The sequence below is a fragment of the Manis javanica genome, chromosome 7, assembly GCF_040802235.1.
Source record: "Manis javanica isolate MJ-LG chromosome 7, MJ_LKY, whole genome shotgun sequence".
NCBI classification, from domain to species: Eukaryota; Metazoa; Chordata; class Mammalia; order Pholidota; family Manidae; genus Manis; species Manis javanica.
This window is the reverse complement of record NC_133162.1, coordinates 19,095,455-19,111,899: the sequence shown is the minus strand read 5'-3', so window position 1 is coordinate 19,111,899 and position 16,445 is coordinate 19,095,455. Positions and strand designations below refer to the sequence as shown.

Sequence of the window (16,445 nt, the reverse complement as noted above, 5' to 3'; positions counted from 1 at the left end):
CCTTGACTTTTAGTCTATGCTTATCTTTGGGTTTAAGGTGAGTTTCTTGTAAGCAGCATATAGATGGGTCTTGCTTTTTTATCCATTCTATTACTCTATGTCTTTTGATTGGTGCATTAAGTCCATTTACATTTAGGGTGACTATTGAAAGATATGTACTTATTGCCATTGCAGGCTTTAGATTCGTGGTTACCAAAGGTTCAAGGTTAGCTTCTTTAGTATCTTACTGCCTAACTTAGCTCGCTTATTGAGCTGTTATATACACTGTCTGGAGAGTCTTTTCTTCTCTCCCTTCTTATTCCTCCTCCTCCCTTCTTCATATGTTGTGTGTTTTGTTCCGTGCTCTTTTTAGGGGTGCTCCCATCTAGAGCAGTCCCTGTAGGATGCCCTGTAGAGGTGGTTTGAGGGAAGCAAATTCCCTCAGCTTTTGCTTATCTGGGAATTGTTTGATCCCGCCATCATATTTAAATGATAGTCGTGCTGGATACAGTATCCTTGGTTCAAGGCCCTTCTGTTTCATTGCATTAAGTATATCATGCCATTCTCTTCTGGCCTGTAGGGTTTCTGTTGAGAAGTCTGATGTTAGCCTGATTGGTTTTCCTTTATAGGTGACCTTTTTCTCTCTAGCTGCCTTTAAAACTCTTTCCTTGTCCTTGATCCTTGCCATTTTAATTATTATGTGTCTTGGTGTTGTCCTCCTTGGATCCTTTCTGTTGGGGGTTCTGTATAATTCCATGGTCTGTTCGATTATTTCCTCCCCCAGTTTGGGGAAGTTTTCAGCAATTATTTCTTCAAAGACACTTTCTATCCCTTTTCCTCTTTCTTCCTCTTCTGGTATCCCTATAATACGAATGTTTTTCCTTTTGTATTGGTCACATATTTCTCTTAGTGTTGTTTCATTCCTGGAGATCCTTTTATCTCTCTCTATGTCAGCTTCTATACGTTCCTGTTCTCTGGCTTCTATTCCTTCAATGGCCTCTTGCATCTTATCCATTCTGCTTATAAATCCTTCCAGGGATTGTTTCACTTCTGTGATCTCTTTCCTGACATCTGTGATCTCCTTCCGGACTTCATCCCACTGCTCTTGCATTTTTCTCTGCATCTCATCCCACTGCTCTTGCATTTTTCTCTGCATCTCATCCCATTGCTCTTGCATTTTTTTCTGCATCTCTGTCAGCATGTTCATGATTTTTATTTTGAATTCTTTTTCAGGAGGACTAGTTAGGTCTGTCTCCTTCTCAGGTGTTGTCTCTGTGATCTTTGTCTGCCTGTAGTTTTGCCTTTTCATGGTGATAGAGATAGTCTGCAGAGCTGGTACAAGTGACCGCTGGAAGAGCTTCCCTTCTTGTTGGTTTGTAGCCTTTTCCTGGGAGAATAGCGACCTCTAGTGGCTTGTGCTGGGCAGCTGTGCGCAGACAGGGCTTCTGCTTCCTGCCCAGTTGCTTTGGGGTTTATCTCCACTGTTGCTGTGGGCTTGGCCTGGCTGGGGCTGTTCCTCCAAAATGGTGGAGCCCCGTTAGAGGGGGAGCAGCCAGGAGACTATTTATCTCCGTAAGGGGCCTCTGTGCTCCCTGCTGCCCAGGGGGTTAGAGTGCCCAGAGATCCCCAGATTCCCTGCTTCTGGTCTAAGTGACCTGTCCTGCCCCTTTAAGATTTCCAAAAAGCACTCTCCAAACCAAAACAACAACAGCAACAATGAGAGAGGGAACAGAAAGGAAAAAAAAAAGAAAAAACACGCGATTTTTTTTTTTTTTTCCTCAGGTGCCGGTCCCAGGCACCCGCTCACTGGTCCTGCTGCCCTGTCTCCCTAGCACCAGGGTCCCTGTCCTTTCAAGGCTTCCAAAAAGCACCCACCCACCGGTCCCGCAGGAAAGGAACGCTCAATATTCTTTGTCCTCAGGCACTGGTCCCACGCACCCGCTCACCAGTCCTGCCGCCCTGCCTCCCTAGCACCGGGGTCCCTGTCCCTTCAAGGCTTCCAAAAAGCACTTGGCAAAAAGAGAGAAAAAAAAAAGGGGAAAAACGCGCGATTTCTTCCGTCCTCAGGTGCTGGTCTCAGGCACCCACCCACCGGTCCCACAGGGAAAAATGCGGGATATTCTTTGTCCTCAGGTGCCGGTCCCAGGCACCCGCTCACCAGTCCCGCCGCCCTGCCTCCCTAGCACCGGGGTCCCTGTCCCTTTTAGGCTTCCAAAAAGCACTCGCAGAAAAGAGAAAAAAAAAAGGGGAAAGACGCGCGATTTCCTCTGTCCTCAAGTGCCGGTCTCAGGCACCCGCCCACCGGTCCCGCAGGGAAAAACGGGGGATATTCTTTGTCCTCAGGCGCCGGTCCCAGCCACCCGATCACCAGTCCCGCCACCGTGCCTCCCTAGCACTGGGGTCCCCGTCCCTTCAAGGCTTCCAAAAAGCGCTTGCCAAAAAGAGAAAAAAAAAAAAAAAGGGGAAAAACGCGCGACCTCCTCCGTCCTCAGGCACTGGTCTCAGGCACCCGCCCCCAGGTCTCGCAGGGAGAAACGCGGGATATTCTTTGTCCTCCGGCGCCGTTCCCAGGCACCTCCTCACCGGTCCCGCCACCCTGCCTCCCCAGCAACGGGGGCCCGTCCCTCTAAGGCTTCCAAAAAGCGCTCGCCAAAAAAAAAAAACTGCTCCGGTTTCTCTCCACCCGCCGGGAGCCGGGGGGGAGGGGCGCTCGGGTCCCGCCGGGCTGGGGCTTGTATCTTACCCCCTTCACAAGGCGCTGAGTTCTTGCAGGTGTGGATGTGGTCTGGATGTTGTCCCGTGTCCTGTGGTCTCTATTTTAGGAAGATTTTTCTTTGTTATATTTTCATAGCTCTATGTGTTTTTGGGAGGAGATTTCCACTGCTCTACTCACGCCGCCATCTTGGCTCCCGCTAGGTTATCTTTTTATTATTATTATTATTATTTTGATGGTTTTTAAAATATTCCAGATAATCTTCTATGAGATTAAAGTGTGATCAGTCTAATAATAGCTCTCTCTCCCCTTCTGAACAATGCAAGGAGCTTACAGCACTGTAATTACAGAACTTATTCTCTGTTCCCAGTTATGTGATATTATTGACAAGGATTTTAGTTCCATCTTGTTTTTAACTCCCTGCATTTTTAATTGCTGTTATTTTATATAGTATTTTAAAAATTACTCACTGTTAACCAATTTCTTTGCTCATTCTTTCTTCCATCTCTGTTCTTCCCTATTTTAATTTCTTTCTTTGAAAGTTCCTTTAATGAGTTTATAGTACTGTTTAGTGAGATCATGTTTTATTTTACCAACTTTCATATACAATTCTAGGCTCATGGTTATCATCTCAGCACTTTGAAAATATTCTGTGTCTTAGGCATTATTTATTTTTTCTTTTGAAGTCTAATTGTCAGTCTTTTATAGTTATTTTTTCTTTTGAAGTCTAATTGTCAGTCTTTTATAGATACTTGGTCTCTGGACAGCTCTGGAAAATTTCTAGCCGTATCTCCTCAAATATGACCTTTCCCCCATTCTCTCTGTTTCCTTTATAGGAACTCCAGTATGTTGGATTTCTGTACACTTTGTGTCTTTTAGCTTCTCTTTTACATATTCCATTTCTTTGTCTAATCTGTGCTTCATTCTGGCTAGTTTTTTCAAATCTATATTCTAGTTTATTATCTTTCCACTTGGGTCTAAACTACTGTTTAATCCATCCAAGAGGTTTTTTTCAGTTACTGTATTGAGTAGTTTTCCAGATCTACTGGTCTTCTTTTATAACATCTTGTTTCTCGTGTTTCCAACTTTAAGGAATTTGAACATTGTAAAAATTCTTATTTTATATTTGTTCAGTGTTCTGTTGTCTGCAGTTCTTTGGGGGAGGTGTGAAATTTTACTCTTGTTGTCTCTGCTGACTTATGTTTATGTGGTTTGTTTACTCATGTACTTTGTAATTCTGAATTTTGAACTTGGCAGGATTTTCTCTCTGGGAAATCTTAGCCTATTTTGAGAAGATGTCTTTCTAGACAGGATTTGTTTCCTTCTTGCCAGGTGTCTGGAGAGTACTACCAACCTAGACCTCTTTATGTTACTCTCTTGGCTTGAGGTTTTTCTGGACCTTGCTGGTGTGTAAATTCAAATTCCACATTCTTGGATGAGTAGGCCAATTTTTACAGATTCTCAGGGGAGACTTTTTCCTAACTTAGCATTGTGGAAAAACAGATAAGGTGTGTTGTTTGTTGCTGGTTTTTTTCCCCTTTGTTAGTAGACAGATGTTTTTGTGTGTGTACCTTTTAACTGAGGGTAGTACCCTTCAGGATTCTGGCTTTGTGTGTGTTGGCAAGGGGGATCTATAACAACTCCCTACATTATAGAACTTTCTACCCCTATAACTTGTGACTTGAAGGAAACCTGGTTTCTAACTTAGCAATTTTTTCTTCACAGCATTGAGCTCATCATTTTCAGAAGATGACCAGGCAACTTTTATTTTTTACTTCTGATGTTACCCTACTAAATTGGCTGTGATTATGATTGAAATTATTTTATAACTTTTCAGTTTATATTGCTTTGTGGTGTAATTAAATATCTAGGCTTTTTTAATATTACTGGAAGCAAGAGTACTTTTCTAAGTATTTCTTTATAATGGTATCTATATAATGGCTTTATATTGAGAGAGGTGTGCATATTTAGATTCCTTTTTTGAGCTCTAGCTGCAGGTTTTTGTTTTTAAATCAGTGAGGCAAAGTGCTAAAGCTGCAGGTCTGTTCTGACTGTGCTAAAAACACTGGTCTAGGCGCACCAACTGCTACACGTTTATCAGGTACGTCTTGATCTTTGTGTCATGGCAAAAGCTAACACTTGTTGAATGTACAATGTTCCTTTTCCAGTTCCTGTAGGAGGGGATTAACTAATGCTTGGGAGAATGAATAGATTTGATTAATGTAGTTAATCATCTGCGAGAAGCTTTTATTTTTTTCAGCTTTCATTTGTGGGGATGTAGCAAAGGTAATAACTATTAAAGTTGAAATTGCAGAAGGTAATTTGCTTCTGGCAGAAGGCCTTTCCAAAATCCTTTCTATAGTTTCCAACCATGTGATTGAAAAATACAGTTGTATTATCTTACTGCTTCCCACTTAAGAGTTGTGTTTCTTTTTAACTTAAAAGCAACTCCAAAGGTACTAGTTTGGGCCTTTTTTCTTACCTCTCACCCTCCCATTTTTGTTTAAACCATCATATCATTTATTATATTGGGCCAGCAGGAATCAGTTTAACGGAGTTGAGAGCTGTTCTAGATTAATGTCTTGGCAACTTGGAAACAGCCCACAGGAGGCACAGTCCTACTAATCCTGGAGTAAGTTTAAAGACTTAACTATTGAGAATTGTTTCTATAAGCTGCCAAATTGAATGTTTGAGTCAAGAAAACTCTTACATTGATCCACATACCCCAGCATTCTTTCAGTATCTTTATGGGGATTGTACTGTTTGAAGAAGGATGGCATAGTCCACGTACCTTATTATGACAATCAATAAATAATGCAGTTCTGGGTTTACATAGACTTTACATTGCTTTTCCTCAAAGTTGTCAATTTTTCATTTTCATATATAAGGTATTAATCTTTGGTTTCATATTTTTTAAATGTTAGCCATTTATTACATCTAAATTTTTTCTATATTGGAAAAACACCCCTTCTTTTTCCTTTCCTGTTTGTAGGATTGCACAACCTTTCGGTTAAACAAAACCGAAATTGTTTACTTGCTGCCAGTGTTCCACCCCCTGGAAATAAACCACCCAGCTCGGGGTGGGTGTGCCAGCCTTATACTGCAGTTATGGCAGGTCATCTGCCCCATCTCCTGTCGCCCGTCTCTCCATCTGCTTTCCTAGGTCCTCCTTTTCCTTCTTCCAGTTTTTTGTACTACTCTTCTCGCCTCCCTTCTCAAAGGCTCGAGAGCAGTTCTCATGAGGTTTTGTTCCCTTTTCTCTAAATATTCTGAGGAAGTTACTTCTACACTATCCCAGGATATGCAATTCACTGAGGAATTCCTACTCCGGAATTGAACCTCTCATTCTGAACATTTTGCAGGAGTTTTTTTGGGGGGGGATGGGGAGTGTCAGAGTTTAGGTATTATAGCTGTGAATTCATGAGTATAAAGTACAGATGGGTCCTTGCTTTATATGAAATATGTGCTCTATATAGTGGGCTGTATCCCAATAAAATAATGTTAAATGCAGGGGAGATTACTATTTATAAGAACCTGACAAGGAATCTTTAAATAATTAACATAATATAAATAATCTCACCTTCATTAATCTTACCTTCATTTCTCTGTTTTAGAAGCTATTTTTTACTCATATAATGTGTTGTTAATAATGATCTTCATAATATTCTTCATAAAAATGGGAGATTTGTTAGTTATGTGTACTTCAGCATGCAAACAGCATACATGTTAACCCTATGGCTCTGTCAGATCAGTAGTAACCTGATCAAAACGGGTGATCTGTTACTAGCAAGTTAACATGGCTTCCCTTTCATCTTTTGTCAGATTACCCCAGTTTTCCAATCCACAAAAGCAGCCTTTCTCATATGTATTAACATCTTTCTAGAGCACTGAACTTGAGAATTTAAGTGCTGTATGAGCACAATGCTTATGATCAGTTGAGTTTTCTTTTTTTGTTCCCAGCCCCTCCCATAAAACTACCATGTTTATACTTGATGCCTTTAAGGGTTTGAGTCTGTAGGGCATGGTATGCCTGTGACAAGTTGACCGTGTCTGTTTACTGACCTTGGTATTAACCTAGAACATTCTTATGCCTCCTTCCAGGATGATGTGGCAGCCAATTAGTTTGACTGGCTTCAAAATAATTGGTCTTAATTATTTCTAAGTCATTGGTTAGTGCAGTATAAGAATAAGCATTGTTCTAAAAAAGGATATAAATGGCTTTTGAGTTTCTTTTCTTAGCATGAAAGTCAAAAGATTAGGGTGAAAGCAAAAACACATGACACACAATAGTATTATTTGCTAGTAGATTGTAGGGTTCCTGTAGCTTAAATTATACAAACCACTCTAAGCTGTTAAATAGTGACAATTTTGATTTCCCTTTTATATTAGTTACAATCTGTGATACTAGTATTTAAAGTAAAGCCATGTGTTAAAGTACAGGTTTACTAAGTATTTTGTCTTTGGGTATCTTTATGCCAGGTTTGTATATACCCTGTACCCACTCATCCTTTTAAGACCAAGCTTCAATGTAACTTCTTGGGAACCTTTCAAAGGGGCTCCTTTCTCTGAGTGTGTGATATGTCAACTATAACACAACACAGTATACTATATAATTGTTTAAGAAGCTATCTCTCCCTTCTTCCTCTCCCAACCCACTAAGTTACTAATATTTTAGGAACAGGGATAATGTCTCATTCATTTCTTGTGTTCTCCATCATACTATCTTCTCAATTGTAGCACAAAAATAGGTGTTGAATGATTTGTTGTTAAAAGAATAAATGAATTTAAGCTGGAAGTAGAAAGGTTTGTTGATGAATTATCAATTTAGAATTTAAAGATAATTTTTAAGTCTAAAATCAGAGATTAAAATCCCTACAGCCATAGATTTGGCACAGAACAAATTGATAATCTCCAACTTTAGTAATACTTGTGGGCAGAAGGTATGATGCAGTAAACTAAAGTGCCCCTAAAATTCAAGCAATAGTTGTTTATAGGCCAGTTTTATTTTTGTGTTTTTAATTAAACCTCTCATTATGCCATCAGTTATCCTGAGGAATTAGGAAGGTGAAAAATCTACCAACCATTCGAAAATACTTTCACTGAGAGCAGGTGAAACTGGGAGGATTGAGGAATGGGAGTGAAGGGAGAAAATTTCTAAACCTGTCTCTCATTCTGTCTTGGGGAGAGCTTATAATGTATTTGGGGACTTGAAGCTCTTTTTAGAGGATGGCATAGAGTTCTTGTGAAGGCTAGGCAGCATGTAGCTAGAGCTTGATCTCAAAGAAGTAAGATTATTAGTCCTGTAAGTCATGGGACTTGTCAGGTTGGCCACATGCCTATTTTACAGTAGTGTTGGAAGCTAAGTAATTGAATTTTGAGGGGTGAAAGCAAAATGTCCCAAGATTAAATAAATTTCGGTATGGCGTTTTTTTTTCCCACCTGGTAAATTATTTGAAATCTGAAACATACTCTTTCAACTAAAGAGATGTTGTCTCATATTTAGAAAAAGCAACAATAAAAAAGTGCCTACATGGTCCCATACCCTTGGAGCAGATCAAAACAAAAGTAATAGTTTTAAGAAATTGCATGTGTCATGCATGTTTCATGCATTGTTTGGCCATATTACATTTTATTTTTATTTCTTTTCTGTTCTGTTTTAGGTTCTCCCCAAAGCAGTAATTATTTGTGAATACAGTTTTTTCATAGCACATATGTATTTACTCTTCACTTTTTATTTTGTATGTGTGTGCTTTGTTTTGCTTTAATGTAGTCTTTATCTTCCTCTAAGTAGTGGTTAATAAAATGAGTTGTTTTTGGAAGTATTAAGCCATGGTATAGTCAAAACCACATACTGTTTTTCCATTTGAAATTTGGCAACCTTCAGATAGAATACAAGCTCACTAGTTTGGTTAATTTTTGTTTTAAATGGGATCATACTTAATCTTCAGGTCTAATGATTTACTGAATTTTAGCCTCAATATTAGGCTTAGCTCACCAATTATCATAGGTTACGTTGTATATGTTTTTCACCCAGAAGAAAACCAATTTTGAACATTAGCTTTATTCTACTTATCCCTAGCCTTGCCTTTTCTAAAATTGTTTCCTCTTTAAATCCTGGATTACCTCTTTTAACAAATAACCACCTATCAAATATTAAATAGGCAAAGGACATTTTTCATTTACCATCCATAATATATTTGAACACACCCAGTGCCAGGTCCTGAGGACCAGTTGCTCACAGCATGTGTAGGAGCTCCACCAGGGAACAGACTTGTGCGTCAATGTAGTAAGCGCTGTGTGGGCTTGAGGCCTACATACGCTTCAAGGCAGAGGCTCCTGGGAGGCTTCCTTCTTTGTTAGGGAGGTGAAACCAGGGATTCGTAAAGGGAGTATTACAGAATGCAGCCGGAGGTGGCTACAGACAAGGGTCATGTTTCACCAACTTGGCCAGGCTCTCGCTGTCTTCTGAAGCACGTACACCATGGTCAGCATTTTTGTCAAGGAGTTACCCATGTTGTGTTATCACTTCTGAGAACAGTTTGGGAGAAAAGCCATGAGAGAGAGAATAAGGTATCCGATTTAGCACTCCTACGGGTCTAGGGCTATCTCTGATTTAAGTTTTGTTTCTCCAGGAGGAAGATAACTGTTCCGTGAAGATAACTCCTGTATAGAACCTCACACACCTTACTGCCTCAACTTTGGTTTTTTTTTCTTTTTTATCCAGGCCTTTTTTTCTCCCCTTGAGTTTTATTCCCTCAGCTGAATCTCATGTACTGTTTGGTCTCCCCACAAACTATCTGGGTTTTCCTTAACCCAGAGCCTCCCCACACTGTGTGTAAAATTGGCCTATTATGAAAATCACTTGTGATGAAAAATCACTTCACTCCTTTTTATCTCTGTTTCCACTAGTTGTGTGACCTTATTTGCTTAACCTTGCTAAGTCTTGGTATGCTCATCTATCAAAAGAGCATAATGGCACCACCTGGCAGAGTTGTTATGGGATAAGTATATGCAGCACATTGCAGTCTAACTTGTTCCAGTGGCACTTTAACTGCTCAGCAGCAGTCAGTCCCCTGAGAACACAGAAGTTTGCACACAGTTGGCTTTTAATCTTAATGCCCTATGATCACCAACCTGCCCCCCCATTTTCCTGGCATTTCTCTTTCCTTTTTGGTGACTGTTTAGCCTTCGTTTTTTTGCTCCTTTGATCATAATTGGATACCTAACCTGGGCATATCCATTTAGCAGACCCTTAGGGATGGATTCTACATGCTAGGCTCTGGGCTAGGCGTTTGGGATACAGGTGTACTCCCATTCAGGTAGGGAAGACCCATGGAAGCAGCCAGCTAGGATGAGGCATTCTGTAATGCTGTTACTTAAAGCATTATGGAAAAAGATGAAGGAGCTTTAAAATGACTCTGAGTAGATCAGAAAAGTGGGTTAGATTTTAACTGGGCCTTGAATTCTCACTTGGTGAGCAAAAGGAAAATCATACTAGACAAAAGGAGCTGTTTATACAAAGACAGATAGAGATAAAAGAATATAGTGTGTCAGTAAGTAATCACTATGAGGCCACAAGTCTGCGCCTCCCTTCCCCTGCCACTCCAGTGCTGTCGTAGTAGGAAGGCAACAGGAAAACAAGTGGCCTTTTTTTTTCCAGATGTAGAACACCACTTGCCTCTCTTACTACACTTATGGATAGTGCCTGCATTAGGGTATGGGTAGGGACTTGATAATACAGGTAAATGTAGTAACCACATTGTTTTTTCATGTGAAACCTTCATAAGTGTATATCAATAATACCTTAAAAAAATTTTTTTAAAAACACCACTTGCCTCAGTAGTGAACAGAGTTCTGCTTTATTTGCTGTTATTCTGTTTACATATGCAAAATAAGAGCCAACCTAGGAGTAGCACAAATGCTCAGAAGCAGTATGTGAATGTGCATTATTGAAGTGGGCCTGTCTGGTACTGTCCATTCCTCCATTTCCTGTGTTTCCTTATGCTGTCTCTTACTACATGCCAGGCACTTTACAAAGCTCATCTCTTTGAATCCATAGTTTATGTGCTTAAAATTTTCCTTGCTCTGTAATGAGAAAACTGAGATTCAAAGGAGTTTAAAAAAAACAAAACCAAAAAACCTGTTTAAGATGCATAGCCTATAAGTGGCAAGGCTCTTCCTCTAAGCCAGCATTTTCTTCAAAGCTTCTGTGTACTTTAACCTGAAATGAAGTGTAGAACTGCTGTCTCAGAGTCTTAGACCAGGCCCCGTCAATAAATTACTGCCCAGTTGGATGACTGGTTCAGGCAGCCAAAACTTTCTCAGTTTTGTTTTCTTCACCTAAGGGTAAGTAATTGGGAGCAGATGTGTCCACACATCCTTTTAACTTTGATTTCTTCTTAGGTTCCCTCCATGTATTTCATTAATGTCTGATTTGTGCATCCAAGTATAAGTGATGTGATGTAATGGAGAAAGTTCTAACGCACAGGTTGCAAGGACATGAGTATTTGGAGTTGTTTAAAGTCACTTTTAAAATTAAAATCATGATTGCCTCTGGGAAAGTAGAAGAGGGGCTTGCCTGGAAAGAGGCATGAGAGAACTTTCTGGAGTGAAGGTAGTGTCCTGTATCTTGATAGGAGCTTGGGTTATAGAAGTTGAATAAATTTTATATCAAAAAAATCCATAAGCAGATTTTGAACTCCAGTTAATGATGTTTATGCTGAAGTATTTGGGGGAAGAGGGGAAGTATACGGATGTCTGTAATTTACTTTAAAATGCCCTAAAAATATGATTGATTTATCAATGGGTAGAGAAATGGATAGATGAAAAGATAAGTATAGTACAGTGTTAATGGTAGAATCTAGCTAGTATTTATATAGTGTTCACTGTAAAATTTTTACAAATTTGCTATATGTTTTAAACTTTAATAAAATAATATAAATATTAATATTAAAAAATATAGTGAATTGTGAGAAAAATCATTTTTAAAGTGAGTCAACAATTTTTATGTCAATAGCATCTCCTTACTTGAAAGTTTCCCTTAGTGCCACTCAGGCTCCAGTTAGACTGTCGAGTTTAAGTGCCCTGATTTAAACAGCCCTGTAGACCTTTTCTTTCCTTAGCCAACCTTGTAGGGGGGAGTTCTTCATTTCACACTCTTCTGAATGTCCCACAGAACTGAAGCTTTACCTACAAGTTCATCCCTGTGACTATTTGAGTCACTGAGAGTTATTCCATATTTCTAGAAGTCACCATCAGCCAAAGATGAAGCTTTTCTACTCCTTCCCCCTCCCCCCGACATATATCCTTGATCAGATGATGTTTGTTAAGGAGAAAAAAAAAGCCCTTATTGGGTCTTGTGCTTTGCACACAGTCTACCACATGTTTGGGATGCCTTGTATTTCATTAACAAATCACACTTCGTTCTTTCACAGCACTGTAGTTGGAGACAGCTCCTCATTGTGCTAGTTTGAGTTCTGGCACTTGAGAGCATCTTCATTCTCAAGCTTATGGGATGTTGCTCTTGTATTTGGAGCAAAGAGCTTATCTTCTCTTCATCGGTTAAGCCTCTAGTGATGCCCCAAACAAGTGTGCCATCTAAGCTGTTTGAGAATTAGGAGTTCATAAACTGAGCAAAAGGGGAGTGGGGAGGCCTTTAGAAGAATGAATTCAGTCATGTGGATACCTGGTTTCATATAAAAAAAAAAACAGTAAGATAGCTGAAATGTGTTTTGAATTATTTTGCTGTAAAAATGTCATCTTTCTTTTTTCTCTTTCATAACTATAGTTAACCACAGGTCATTTTACATACTGAAAATACAAGTTATTTTACATACTGTATGTTTGAAAATACAATATAACAAAATGGCATTTGTAATATTTAAACGAAAGAAATATTTGAAATGAAATTGGAGTTGGAGGGCCGGGTGGGCAGGGGTAGGATACTTCTTGACTTACACCTGAGCCCATACCATAGTTGTTAAACCTCTACTCAGCAAAGAATATTTTTATTTAAAATCCACAAAACTGGTGGGGAGAGGGAAGGAGAAACTTGATTGCTTGAGAGTTGCCCTAGAAGATTGGATCTGTAAATTTACATGAATCCCTGAAACAGGCAAGTGAATGTGAGTGCCAAATAAAGTATGAACTAACCGAGAAAAACTTGCTTTTCTGCATGACTGTGGTGAACGCACTGGTTCCCAACAACTTTCACATTTATAAGGATTTTTTTTTAAAGGACTAACTACACATTGGGCAAGCAACTGTGTAGTCCAAAAAGCATTGGCTGGATTTAATGTACTGGGGGCTTGTGGATTCCCAAGAATGTCACACCTTGTCTGTGCCAATAAATCAGAGTGTTTAATTCTTGATACTAAATCTGATGTCACTGGCAGATTTCCTTTTCATTGGAAGGACGATATTCAGGAGGGAGAATATTTTTTCATGTATTTTGTTCTTTCTGTGTTTTGGGTATAAAAAGTATGTGTTTTTTAAGCTATGAAATAATACTGGCAAGTCCTAGGAAAACTAGATCTGGATTTCATTTTGTCTCTTCAACTCTGTGTGATCTTGTGCACATTCCTGACATGTTACAAACAGCTTGTCTCTGAATGCGCAGTATCAGTTTTCAGTGGTGAAAGCCCCGAAAGGAAACAGACTGATTCCTCCATGCACAAACAGCTGGGCAGTTGTGGATGGAATTAATTGCTGATATATATTGGCTGTGTTTTTCTTCTCCTGTCATTTCCTTTGCAGCTGTGAAAGTGAAGTTTGACTTGAAAACAGACATTTCCAGCAGTGCACATCCAAAAAGTATCAAGATGGGATTCTTCAAATATAATATCCAACTGCTCCCTTTGAATTGTTCAGTCTGGGGGTGAGATGGGGAAGAGCAAGGGATAGTAGCAGGCCCTTCATAATTATATATATGGTTGAAGAAATAATCAGGCACTTGGACTATGAAAGGAGTATTTTGGAAAGGGTTAATTTATCATCTGGCAGGAGTGATCTCATAATCCAACAGAAGGGTTTGTAGATCAGTCAGCACCCTCTCCCTAGGATCCTGAGAGGGTCTTCTAGGCCATGTCTCAAAATTTTGAAATATTCAATATTCCAGACTGATGTATTTTTCCATTGTGAGGGAGTAGCAGTTGACATGGGTAATATGACAAAATATATCATTAAAAATATTTTCTTGTTCTTTTCCCAAAGCCCTTTCCATAGTTTGTTTTAAATTCTATGTAAATGATTAGCTAGCTCATTTTTTACATGATTGGGTATTTTGCTTAGAAAACTTTTTTTATATTTCATGAGTTACAGGAGTTCAATTAAAAGTAACTGTTAAGTTTAGCACAGAGAAGACAAGTAGGGACTCTGTGGCGTCTTACTACACTGCTGGACAGTGACTACAATGGAGTATGGGGGGGCACTCAATAATAAGGGTGACTGTAGTAACCACATTGTTTTTGTTGTGAAACCTTCATAAGAGTGTATATCAATGATACCTTAATAAAAAAATTAGTAAGTACATAAATAAAGTAACTGTTAAGTCTCTGAATGTGCATATACAGAGCAAGTATTGATTAAAATCACTTTGAACAATAATCTGATGTTTGGTAACAGTTTGAGTAATTGATAAATTATTTTAGGCATGGTTAGGGATTTTTAGCCAATATGTATACATCCTACTGAATATCATATTTAGAAATGAGACATTTTACAATCAAAACTATCATAGGGGGTGATTGTAAAAATTTTATAGTATAAAAGTGATTTTCACTAAAATAATTTTCCGTTTTGTGTATTCATTTTAACATTCAACCAGAGCAGGTATATAAATCAAATCCCTCATTTTTAAGGCAACTACTATTAGTAGTTGATAAAAAATGATTTTTTTTTTGTTACCACTCTGCTAGAACATTGATAGAGATGGTAATGTTTATGTTCATGTTTGGTCCCCAAATTGGCCAAATAGGCCAAAAAAAAGTACTAGAGTGTGAGCAGTGTTGCTGACACCTTGAGATATGTAGAAGCTGCTGTTGCTAAACTTAGATGTTGGCACAGCTGGACTTCCTTTGTAGTACTCTACTTCCACCTAACATTCTGTTTGTTGAGCTAAGTGATATACCTTGCATTTTATCTTTACTTTTTTCACACACACAAAAAAGAAAGTCCATTATTTCATTTCATGGCAGGAAAGCTGATCTACAAACATGAACTTTTCCCCCTTTTCTTTGAGGAGGCTTAACCAATTAATTCTGACTCTGAGGCCCTGAAAAATGTTGTGGCAATATTAATGTGCAGTTTGCTCCACTGAAGTCGGCCTGGGTGTGTTGTTTCCCCCAGAGTGGGCTCCACCCTTGCTCTAACCGCACTGAATGTGGCTATCTCACTGTTTAAAACAAAGTTCATTTTTAGGGCAGCATTGCTCAGAATTGCCACACAAAAACCAGCTTAAGAAATATACAGCAGCTTCAATTTTTTTTGTAAGTAATGAATTGTTTATTGTAATACTGATAGTGCACAGTTTAGAGGGAAGCACAGATAAGATAGATGGTTAATTTTGTGCCAACTGCTAGTAACATGCAATATTCTTCTTAGGGAGGAACCTGTGGCCTTATCACTCAGCTGAATTTTTTCCTATTCACTTGACTTTTTTTTTTCTTAGTCTATTGAATTGATGTTGCTTTTAATTGTTTTGGGATAACATTGACTGTTTAAGGAAAATACTGGTTGTCTCCCAAATGTGCTAATTATTTGACATAGAAATACTTGAAGTAGTGTACTGCACTGAATCTATTGGACCCGTTAATAGCATAATCTAGCAATACTGTATTTCGAGACATCGTGGCATGAACTTTGTGGGTAAGAGTGGGTTCATTGAATTAAAAAAAAAGGCAGCATCTGAAGAGCCTTTATTTCTGCCATAATGATGCTTTGTCCTGCTGCTGTTGGGTATTTGTCAGAAGAGTTGGAGAAGGCTGCAGCCCTAAGTTCTGTTCCATGCCTTGTCTGTGCCTCTGTTCTTTCTAGAGTTTGTGACGTGAATGGTAAGTTGAACTATAGGGGAATTATTGTTATTCACTGAGGTCCATGTTGAGCAATTTTTTTTTAGCAGATGGGGTCTTTGACTTTCCCCCCCTACATATTGGGGTTCTGTTTGTAGCTGGGTTTTAAATGCCTGTGAATTGTTTAATTATGCATTGACCAAAGTGGGCATGTTGAAAGAGAGGCTGTGCTTTGTGATGTCCGTACTGACTCTTGTCTTCCTCTCCGGCATGTTCACTGTGTACCCTTGTTGGGTAGACACACCCATTCAGTACAAGCAAGTTTAACCACTTGTCTTAGTTGAAATCAAAGCTGAATGTTGAAAACAGCAGATTTCTGTAAAGCTTGCAGGAGTGATAGTGTCATCCTTTTTTTGGACTTAGACTTGCTTCAGCTTCCTCTTTGTAACTTGGTAGTAATTATGTTTAGTTATTTTCTAATGTCAAAATGATGTAAGAATACAGTTAACACTGGGTATCATAGAGAAAAGCACTAGCCTGGGAATCAAGAGGCTGTTTCTTTGGATGCTAGTTTTTTCACTTGTAAAACGAGAAACTTGGGTTAGCTAAGATCTTTTCCAGCTTAGAATACCCTAATTCTCTTTGTAAAGACATATACCTATTCCAGAAATGCTAAACTATTTCTTTATGCTAATGTATTAGAAATAAGAAAAAATTTTCAGATGTTAACCCAGAATCATTCTTAT

The 16,445-nt window shown here is 38.9% G+C and overlaps 1 protein-coding gene across 12 annotated transcripts in view; it reads left to right on the top strand.

Annotated features, from left to right (window-relative positions):
* Positions 1-16,445, top strand: part of ADD3 (adducin 3) — a 164,276-nt gene that overhangs the window by 89,934 nt on the left and 57,897 nt on the right. Inside the window, exon 1 of one of the 12 annotated variants that reach the window (XM_017677494.3) lies at positions 15,103-15,177. The exons of 10 other annotated variants lie outside the window; for them this stretch is intronic. The gene's annotated coding sequence lies outside the window, so the exon portion shown is untranslated. Of the gene's footprint in view, positions 1-15,102; positions 15,178-16,445 lie in introns of those variants that run through there. One more of the 12 variants, XM_073240446.1, reaches the window with a different exon arrangement.